The 10676-nt window shown below is 32.0% G+C and overlaps 2 long non-coding RNA genes across 3 annotated transcripts; both read right to left on the bottom strand.

Annotated features, from left to right (window-relative positions):
- Positions 1–2114: 2114 nt before the first annotated feature.
- LOC127720456 (uncharacterized) lies at positions 2115–3874 on the bottom strand. The gene is made up of 3 exons (XR_007990804.1): positions 3814–3874; positions 3288–3489; positions 2115–2307 (listed from the first exon to the last, which is right to left on the bottom strand). It is a non-coding gene; the product is annotated as an uncharacterized LOC127720456 (long non-coding RNA).
- A 4-nt stretch (positions 3875–3878) lies between these two features.
- LOC127720468 (uncharacterized) lies at positions 3879–10307 on the bottom strand. 2 transcript variants are annotated; one of them, XR_007990810.1, is made up of 5 exons: positions 10275–10307; positions 9976–10005; positions 9016–9093; positions 6291–6339; positions 3879–4081 (listed from the first exon to the last, which is right to left on the bottom strand). It is a non-coding gene; the product is annotated as an uncharacterized LOC127720468 (long non-coding RNA). The 2 variants fall into 2 exon arrangements; XR_007990812.1 differs by lacking the exon at positions 9976–10005.
- Between the last annotated feature and the right edge of the window lie 369 nt (positions 10308–10676).

Below are 10676 nucleotides of genomic sequence, written 5' to 3'. Positions count from 1 at the left end.
ATTTCTTCTAACCAATGCCGTTTACCATTAATGCAATTTTAATATAACTGACTATTACCAACATATTACTTATGTGTGACCTTCTGGTTGGATTACTATCGTTAGATCGGTATGGGTTCACTAATTCAGAAACTCCGTGTGAAGTTATTGCCACGCTCTCTGCACGTCAAATTGGGAGGACAAAGTTCTACAAAGTGACAAGCCAAAAAAGACCTTCGCTATCTTATCGTCTGGAAGCTAGTCAGTGTTTTCTGTCATTTTTTTTCATTTTTATATTCAATAATTGCCGCCATCGGTCTCCTCTATGTGGCACGTTCCAAGAAAAAAAACTTGTCCCTATTCAACATACCATTATTTCCCAGTGGAAGTCCAAATATCCCGGTCATTATGTTAATATGTTAATTGTTTTCCCTTCTTTCCGTTAGTTGATATAGTCGAGCGTTTGATTTGGTCAGGTTTGATGCACAACTTTGAATTTTCCTTGGATTTCGATATTTTCGTCAATACTTTTTTGTTCTAGTCCAGAATATTAATAAAATATTTTCCATTTGCAAGAAAAACAGTTTGGCATTATATGGTATCATCTGCATTTACCTAACATTTGCAAATAATTTCTTTGAAACAGGACAACTATTCGATTTACTTGGAAAAACAAATTGCACAATTGGGAATATGAAACTACAAGAAAGTAACATTTTTTCATCAACTTTTTCCGAGTTAAAGTGTTAAAAGTGTTCGTAAGTTCTTTGGTGTCTTGGTATTATAAAGAGCAAAATGGTTTGCATTTTAAGTTATGAAGTGTTGAGCCTGACGCACATTTTGTTAAATTACATTGTCATCTTATCATATTTATAGAACTGGAACGATGTTTATTGTAAGTAAACGATGCTGTTATTATATTTATGATATTTTTATTTTAAATTTAAAAATTTGTCGCCAATTTATATGTTTTATTAAATCAGTATTCTAGAGTACTTAAAAACGCTTGGGCGTAAAGATCATGCACTGTTCAGCATTAGGATCGTTATAAAAACAAAGAAAACAACAACCAACATACAAACGAATGAACAAAAAAAAAAGCAGCGAAAGGATATGCCGGTTGTCGGTATCTCAGTAAAAACGACTTTACAACGAAATCCAAAGTAAAAAGATGTTTTGGTTCCTTAAAAATACGCTACGTACGTCAACCGCACATCTCAAATTCTTTCGAAATCTGTTCATCACCCCCAGTTTTTGGTGGGATTCGTGTTGAGTAGTCTTTAGTTTTCTATGTTGTGTCATCTGTACTATTATTTGTCTATTTGTCTTTTTATTTTTGGCCATGGCGTTGTCAGTTTGTTTTCGATCTATGAGTTTGACTGTCCCTCTGGTATCTTTCGTCCCTCTGTTACATATATAAAGTGGGGCTAGAACCTTCAGATCTGACAGAATGACGTAAAAGCAAATAAACTGTGGTCTGAAAAATTTTCAATGTTGACGGTGTCAGAGTTTCAACAATTAAAAAGTACAAGTTAGATTTAAAAACGATGTGAATCTTTTAGAAAGAAACAAAAAGATGATAGTGCACTTGAACCTGTTCAATCCTACCGCATTTGAGCAACTCCTGGTGCGTCAACTTGATATAAGTGCATCATTCAATCCTGCTATTCCGAACTCATATTTAATTTTAAAAAGTTTCACAACCAGAACATCGACAAAACTGACAGATGGTTGGAAATGTACTTTTTATCATCTCTCAAATGGTAAATTTGTCGCTAGGAGAACAATATTAAAACAAAAAAAAATAAATACATGTATGAAACTGCAAAACGTGCATTTTTGTGCCAATACAATCCAGAAGATTTCGAAAACCAATTGTATACTTTGTGTATAATTGGTGGAAGAAAGCCAACCGTGTATGCAAAAACGTGTTATATTTTAGCGTTTAGACACAGGGAATCACATAAAGTCATGTGATACCTCTCAACAAATCGTCACTGATTAGTCTATTGTAGTCTTGCTTACAAAATTACAAGCCCGGTAACTTGGATGAGTTTTTCTTTACCATGGCGACCGTAAAGATTTTTTTTTATTTCATTTACCCCATTTAAGAGTACAAAGTAACGACACAGAAATGCAGAAATACATTTATTAATACGATGTAATTGATGAACACTGAATTTATAATGGAAGACAATTATGCAGATGAAAATACGGAGATAACTTAAAGTTGATTTTCTTGTGAATTTCTATAACACAGATAAAACTAAAATCAACGTTTTAAGAAGTTACATGAAATCTGATAATATCGATGAGGTCCTCTACGTTCTAAAAAAAAAATCACTGTAAATATATAACACAAAAAATGTTGGTTTTATCAATATTTCATCGGTTTTTTTTATTGACTGATAGAACGGATGTTGAAGATCTATGTTTTCAATGTGATTATAAAAAGAAAACAACATATAAATGGGAAGAAAAACTCAATTTTACTATTAAGTATCGAACTTCCTCAAGTCTCTATTGTTATGACATTTTGACTTTAATAGTGTGGATTCGTATGAAGGCTGATGCGCGATATGCTTCATGTGTTGACGAACCCGGTCTCGCTCCGTTTGGAGTTCATGCGATCTTTTATCTTGTTTTGTATAGTTGAATGAATTTACAGTATTTTAACATCGTTAAACTATTGTTTCAACTTCCAAAAATTGAGTGAGACTAACACAGGATAAAGTGTTATTCTCTTTTGCTTGTATATTAATGTTCTAAAAAGTATTCAATTTCTTAAGCAATTTTCAAAGCATCCATATCGTATCTTCTCACATTCATTTTACATATCAATAAGTGGTAGAAGATATCAAAAGGATAAGCAAAACTCATAAGTCGAAGAAAAACTGACAACATCATATCATAAAACACTAAATAGAAAATTGAAGACTGAGCAACGCGGATCTCACCAAAAACCAGGGTTGAAATCAGGTTCTCCGAAAGCGTATGCTGGTCCTGTTCCAAAGGTTAGTGTTAGTTTACAAAAAATACTTTATTCAGTTGATCGATAACATTTGATTTTGTCAGTTATTATGGACTTCACCTTTTTGATTTTGCCTAAGAGTTCAGTATTTTGTTTTGCTCTATTTTTCAACTTTGTTTTTTTCTTTGAAAAGTTTAAACAATATGAAGCACCAAGTTACTTTCTGCCTTTTGATGGGCGATTATTCTAATGAATCTAGACTTCCAAAGTACCGTGTATTTTAGAACATTTGCTATAGCCATTTCTAGATAATTATTTACATGGATACATATCATACCTGATAGTATATAGTTAAGTATCACAACTGCCGACATGGTCACATGTTAACTTTTGTTGACACCATTCAGTTTCAGGTGCACAGGGTTTTATATCTGCACCTCCATGCTCGTCACACTGGATGAAATGCGTAGGACAGCTGGTCTCCAAGTAATACAGTGGTGGGTCTTCCTTGATACTGGTAGCACATTTTCCCAACACATCTACAATGTTAACCATATGGTCGTTTTTTATAGGTTTTTTTTTATCATCCACCGTTTTATGTAAATGACAGCTATGAAAATAAAATAAAGAAACACAGCAGAAATGTAAAACCTTTATACAAATCATGAAATAAAGATAGTTTATACTGGTATTGTTGTATACAATAAGGCAACATCCATAACAACATAAATTTAACCTCAGGCAATGCAAAATACTCCAAACTGGTAAATATCACACACTGAAAACAGGTGATTGTGACAAGTAATTCTTATTCAGAATTCAGATCTCTTCTTAATTTTCTGGATACGTTTTTGTATACTCACACTCCGGGTTTTCAGTATCCGTGCAGTCGCCAATTAGAATGATGTCGACTAAGTCAATATCCAAGTGGTGTTTCGCCCGCATCTTCATCAAGTCCACCGCCAGTCCCTGTCCCATCGGCATTCCCATCGTCCGACCCAGTTTCATCGTTAGATACCGTGCCATCGTCTGATCCTGTTCCATCGTTATGTCCAATCTCATCATATGATCCGTCATGTGAACCGGTTTCGTCATTTGATCCTGAGTCATCAGTCTCTCCTGTGTTTGAATCTATAATCCAAATTTATGAAAATTTAAGGATTTGAATAAAGTTGATAAATTATTTTAAAAAAGAAGGAAATGAAAAAAGAAATTATTTTTACTACAACATTTTTTAATGCTTATATGTTTGTTTTTTTTTTTCAGTTGAGTAATTTACGTCTTGTTATGTGAAACGTTTACATTCCTTTTTATCTTATGTATAGACAGGTTTTTCCGATTATCTGCCTTAGTTTGTGACGCGACTCCTAGTATTTTACAAGCCTTACTTTTCGAAATATGAAAGCGTCGTCCCAAAAAAACAAATATCAAACTAAGTGTTAACCTCATCAGTACGATCGAGTAACAGCTGATCTGCAATATCGTAGTTGAAAATTAAATTGTGTAGTAATTCCACTAAAGTAAAGAAAACTTAGTTACATAAGTATACAATAAGGCTTCACTGTCATTCATAATATTTCTATACGCTGACGTGCTTCCCCCCTTTCATTTAATTTTGAACTCCTTACTCCTCTGTTAACAATATTTTTGTCTGAGTTGATGTTGTCGGAATGTCTGTCATTTTGCAGCATAAATATAGTCGTCATAAATAAAAAAGTTCGTCTCTTCACATTGAGTTGATTTCCTTACAATTAAAACTACATGTAGCCTCGGGGTAGGTTTCATTGTTAATATATAAAGAAATGTGCAGGGGCGGATTTAGGGGGGGTGCCCCCTTTATGGAGCTTCAATCATTTATGGTTAATCCATACTTTTTACTGCTTCGACTACAAATTTTGTCTAGTTTGGATGCCAGCGCCCCCCCCCCCTCCCCTTTTCAAAATCCTGGATCCGCATCTGATGTGTGAATATTCTATACAAAAAGAACACTGTTGTCATCGGATTATTTTTCATAGATTAATTTAAGTTTTTTACAGTCGTTTCACGACGTGTCAACATTCGTCTGCCAGTGTAATTTTACTTTCATAACAAGTTTTAATTAAAAAAAGAACGAATTGTGTGCAGTCGGCGCACCATCCAGAAAAAAATATATACAAAAACCTGTTTATGCAAAGTTTTTCTGTTTACAGCTTTGATCCACTTAAGTTTTGTTGGCTCGTCAGAAGGCATCAAATAAGACTATTACTAACTGCACAAGAAATGCCTTCACCTTTTTTATAATTTTCGTATCCATAGTAATATAAATCAGAAAATGAAAGAAATACAAATGTAAACAGAAAATCAATAAGGTTTCGATCAATACACGTGCGTTATTTTTCACGGTCGTAATGGCTGATCGGTCACGTGAGAGGGTAATGGATGCGCCTATTTTCTATGTCAATTATAGATAAACCCGTCTATAACTTTGATATTGATATATGTTTTGACCAAACTAGATTTTTCGACAATGAAGAATTCTTTCTACTTTAAATCAATATTCATTTTGCAAGAGTTTCCAAAGAGTTCGCGCAATTTAGCACATTTCGTGTTCCCAGAATCATATATATACTCTGTTAATTGCCCTTTTCTACATGTAAATTAAAAGGGAACAAGAAACTATGTGATCAATACAAAATGTCGACGAAACCGAAGGGAAAAAGACGAAAAGCCACTACACAGAAAATAAAAGCTGAGTAATATCAACCCTTTAGCAAAACCGTGAGAGTAAATTCAGTTCTCATGATTGGAAAGCATTGCCAATTCTTTTAGAAGCACCTATGATGATATTATAATGTCCTTCCCATGAGCAGCAGGACCCGACTACAAAACTAGAGATGAAGTGAGGCTCTCTTTCGGTTTGTTTATAACACGCAGAAATCTGACGAGAAGCCGCATTTATTATAAATAGGATAGCTAGGATGGTGGATACGAACAATTTAACATTTCCGTTTTTTTTCTGTGACGCAAATATCCAATAGCCTTATTATGGCGTCAACCAAACTATGATGAAGCCCGTTATGCTTTTAACTTTTGAAAAGAAGACCTCATTTTTGTGCTTTGTGCGATTATTTTGTTTCAAAACTATGATACCCGAGTACGTCCTAGATAGATCGATGTTTTTCAAAGCGGAATAACTCAAAATATTTCACTATTTTGAAATAAATAATAAATTTGGGGAAAACATTCAACCAGAAACAACCTGTAAATTGTCAAAACACCATGCAAGGCTTCTAATTTAGTACGTAAATGCACAACAAGGAAATTTGCTTAACAGGAAAAATTAAACTGTAAAGTTACATACCATCAAATGGGTAGCTACATTGTTTTTTGTGAAGAAGTACTGTTTCACCCTGTACAGTAAAAAGACATTCGTTATCAAACATATTAATAACAATATCATGCAAAAAAATTAGTGTTATTAAACTAGTAAGTAACATACATATTTGGAATACAGATTTGTCTCTTTTACACCAAATTTGCTGTTTTTTAGTCAGAAAGCCCTAACACCGATAGGATTGAGAAATCCTATAAAAACCATACAGCCCCAGACACTACAAAAGTCTAAAAGTCTGAAAAGACCAGTTTTTGTCTTAATTTGCATGAACTTTTACTCGACATTCTCCAAAAGTATGACTTGTGTCTTAATTTTTCTTGACAAATTCTCATTTATATTAAATTTGTATGAAATTTACTCGACATATTCTCGACATTCTGAATATGGTCTTAAAATTTCTTGACAAATTCTTGACATTTGAATACTGTCTTGAAATTTCTCGACATATTCTCGACATTCTTATTTTTTCTCAGTATGGCTTGACATATTCTGAACATTTTGAATCGTGTCTTAAATTTACTTGACAGTTCTGAGTTTTACAAATCATGACTCATGACCAATATTCATGATATAACTTTAATCTTTATTTCTCTTTATATGATATACTGTTGTTTCAAGTTACACTTCTTTACAACAAAAATAAAAGTTGGGCATTTAAAATAATTGAAAATTTTTTGTATATAAATATTTTTACAAATGCAAATATGGCTATGAAATCTAAAGTATAAAATAATTCAAATGTGGGTGTGTTGATATAAAACAATTTCAATGTGGGTTTTTAAATAATTACAAATTTTGATTCCTAAATCTTATAAATTAAATGATTCAAACCAATCATACTGTAGACATATTTCATTCTACATTCATAATATTCAATGTTGATATGGTAAATAATTATTATACCAAAATGTGGTTTATATAAATAGCAAATTATGATGATATACAAATCATTCATTTAACAGAAGAAAAATTTGTGTAATGTCATCTGTTGGAATATATTAAGTATTACACATGGACAGGATGTTCCCCATAAAATTAAGGTATTCCACACCCCAGAGTACACGCAACTGTCAAATAGAAGTTATTGCTTTACCTGTAATCAGCCATACAACTTATCAGTTGACCGACCATGCCACTACAATTTAAAAAGTTTGTTGATAGATGAAAATGAAAATCATCATTTTGATGAAAAAAAATTGAATTGAAATGGATTTTCTTCATCAAAATTATGAAGTTAATTATTTTAACATAAAAACAAATTGAATAATTCCCAAAGATTAAAAGAAAATTATTATCTACTCAAGGAATAATAAGAAAAATGTATTTATAATGGGTCCCATCAATGATTTCTATAGAAATTATCGGTCTTATGAAATGGTTCTCAAACAGACATGCATAATATAGATCTAAACATTTTTTTCTTTTCAGGAAGGAGTTATCACAAATATTTATTTTTGATAAAAAATTATAAAATTCAACACTCAAATTTGAATAAAAAATGTTTTTGGGTTGTTCTAAAAAATGAATAAGGTTTTTGAATCAAGATGGGAACAAATTCTTTGACATAAACAAAAGCCCCCCCCCCCTCTTTTTTTTAGCCACACAAACCCAAAAGATGAATTCTGGGGTCCAAAAGAGATACACATGATACAAGACACCTATTTTAGTAAAGTTGACTGGCAGTTTTGTGAAAGGCAAAAATCTAAATGCTGTTTTTCAATACCTTCGACTTATATTCCAAGTGAAAACAATTACTTAAATGTTTAATAAAATAAATCAAAATTAAACTACATGGGGGATTATTCAGGGTATTCCAACTTAGTTGCACCAAAAGGGTATCTTACTATACCAAATTAATCCTTGATTCTTCAAAGTTTAGTTTAGCCATAATAAAAAGGAGTATATAACAGCAATAGAATGTCATAAACAGTGCAGAATAAGTCTGTTCACATTTCAGGCGAAATTTATACTGTTGAGATAGTGTCAAGACATATTTAAGACTGTCAAGAATGTGTCGAGACATATTCAGACATTATTTAGAATGTCAAGAATATGTCGAGACATATTCAGACATTATTAAGAATGTCAAGAATATGTCAAGACAGATCGAGACAAATTTAAGACAGTCAAGAATTGGTCGAGACTAATCCAGACTCTTATAAGATGATACAGGAAGTGTCGAGAAATTTTAAGACAATGTTCATACTGTCAAGACACTTGTCAAGAAAAATCAAGAACCTTATTAGACAAATTCATACTATGTCAAGAATTTTTAAAAATTATTCAGACAAATTAAGAATGTCGAGTAAAAATTCATGCAAATTCAGACAAAAACTGGTCTTTTCAGACTTTTTGACTTTTGTAGTGAGAGATAATTATTAAAACGCAGTAAACTCATTAAATTATTATTATCTAAATTGCATATAGTCGTCTCTCATCTTCGTGACTGACGCCACTCGGGTATGATGAGACTTTATCAAAAACATTCTTCGAATGCTGAACCGTCAATAGTAACAGATTAAAATATTCACAATATAAAAAGTCAGTGAGCTGTATTATTGTTAAGGTGTGTTTACGTTTAGATATGGCAATTCTTTAAATTATTAAAAGCTCCTAAAACGTGAGTGTCATATAGATAATTATACATTCATGTAACTGCTCCTTAGATTAAATGAAAAGAACTAATACTGACTTTGAACATGTCTTCCTTTTTCCGGTTTTTCTACAGTTATTGATTGTCTTTACAGAAGCAACTTTACATTGACATCGTCTGTACTTAATGATAAGTTTGTTTACATTTGTTACCAATCATTCTCACGGTAAGATATTGCATGAGTTTTTACTATCTGTGATTCGTTGTTCTATCGAGGACAATTTGTCGAGGGTCGATATATCATATGTCAATTATCACAGACAACGGTAACTCGTATATTTTTATCGTGGTGGTTGGTGGCTAGGAGTATAATTATGATGCTTCTTCATGAGATGATGATTTGTTAATGGTTATTTTTAACGCATTGTAACAATAAAAGAATCTGTCTGTCTGTCTGTGTATATTCAGACATATTTATTTAGATCTACCTTCAGGTATGGTGATGCTGTTTGACAAGCTAATATACAGAAATATATACACACGAAACATCTTGCCATATCTAGTATTTCTTACAAATAAATCAATATTATCTTAACCAATGAAATTCAAGGATATGTTGAATATGTTTCGTTATAATGGGTTGATATTCCCTTATCATAGTAATCATAGGAGAGAGATGACATGAATACAGCCGGTAATGAACTCAGGTGTTTCTGATGGGTAATCATTTCTTGTTTCGTTGGTGGCAACTGTCGTGTTACTCTTGACAAGTAAAAATTGGGTTATAAGTCGCATTCGTGTCATAATCGAGGAGAGAACGGCAGGATTTGCGTTACAATAGTGATACATGTCCGTGGTCAAATGTCCCATAAATTTTAAATCACAGTCAACCTAATCATGATAGCGTCCGTAAAACTTTCAAAAAGATGACTTCAACTAATACCATTTGCTCTAAGAATCCTTCTTAAATAACACTGTTGAAGCTTTTACAACTGATAATGACAAAGAATATGATTGTCAATTAGATTTTTAGAGTGGCAAAGATCTTTATTACTTTACCGTTTCTTGTTTCTTCTGCCTTTTCTTCCGCTGTAAAAATGGAGGAGAAACATATAGTTTTTTTTCAATGTTTTTATATTGCACTTAAATTAATTTCAAGCTCCTCTTTTGAAATTTTTAGTACATGAAGTACTTAGGTTTTACATTCTATAATATTTACAGTATGTTTTCGTTTGAGAAAATTATTTTTATCATTTACTCTTAGAATCCTTGTTTTATGACTTTGAATTTTTATATGCTTATCAGTTAGATTTTAGATATTATTTCTTAACAGGTGTCAAAGATCTACACAACGTTACCGTTTCTTGTTTCTTTTGCCTTTTCTTCCGCTGAAAAAAATGAAGGAGAAAAATTAACAGTGCTAATGTAGTATGTTTTCGATGTTGTTATATTGCATTTAAATTCATTTCAATCTCCTCAATTTGACATTTTTAGTAAAAGAAGTACTTAATAGGTGTTACATTCTAAAGCATTTAGTGAATTTACAGTATGTTTTCGTTTGAGAAATATTTTTGTATCATTTGCTCTAAATATCCTTGTCTTATGACTTCGAATTTTGATATGCTAATCACTTAGATTTTAGACATTGATTCTTAACAAGTGTAAGAATCTACATAATTTAACCGTTTCTTGTTTCTTTTGCCTTTGCTTCCTCTGTTGAAACAAAAGAGAAAACTTTACGTGCTGATGTATTTTTTTCG

This window comes from Mytilus californianus, unplaced genomic scaffold, assembly GCF_021869535.1.
Source record: "Mytilus californianus isolate M0D057914Y unplaced genomic scaffold, xbMytCali1.0.p SCAF_1, whole genome shotgun sequence".
NCBI lineage: Eukaryota > Metazoa > Mollusca > Bivalvia > Mytilida > Mytilidae > Mytilus > Mytilus californianus.
The sequence above is the reverse complement of the archived record's forward strand: the minus strand, read 5'-3'. Positions and strand labels throughout refer to the sequence as shown.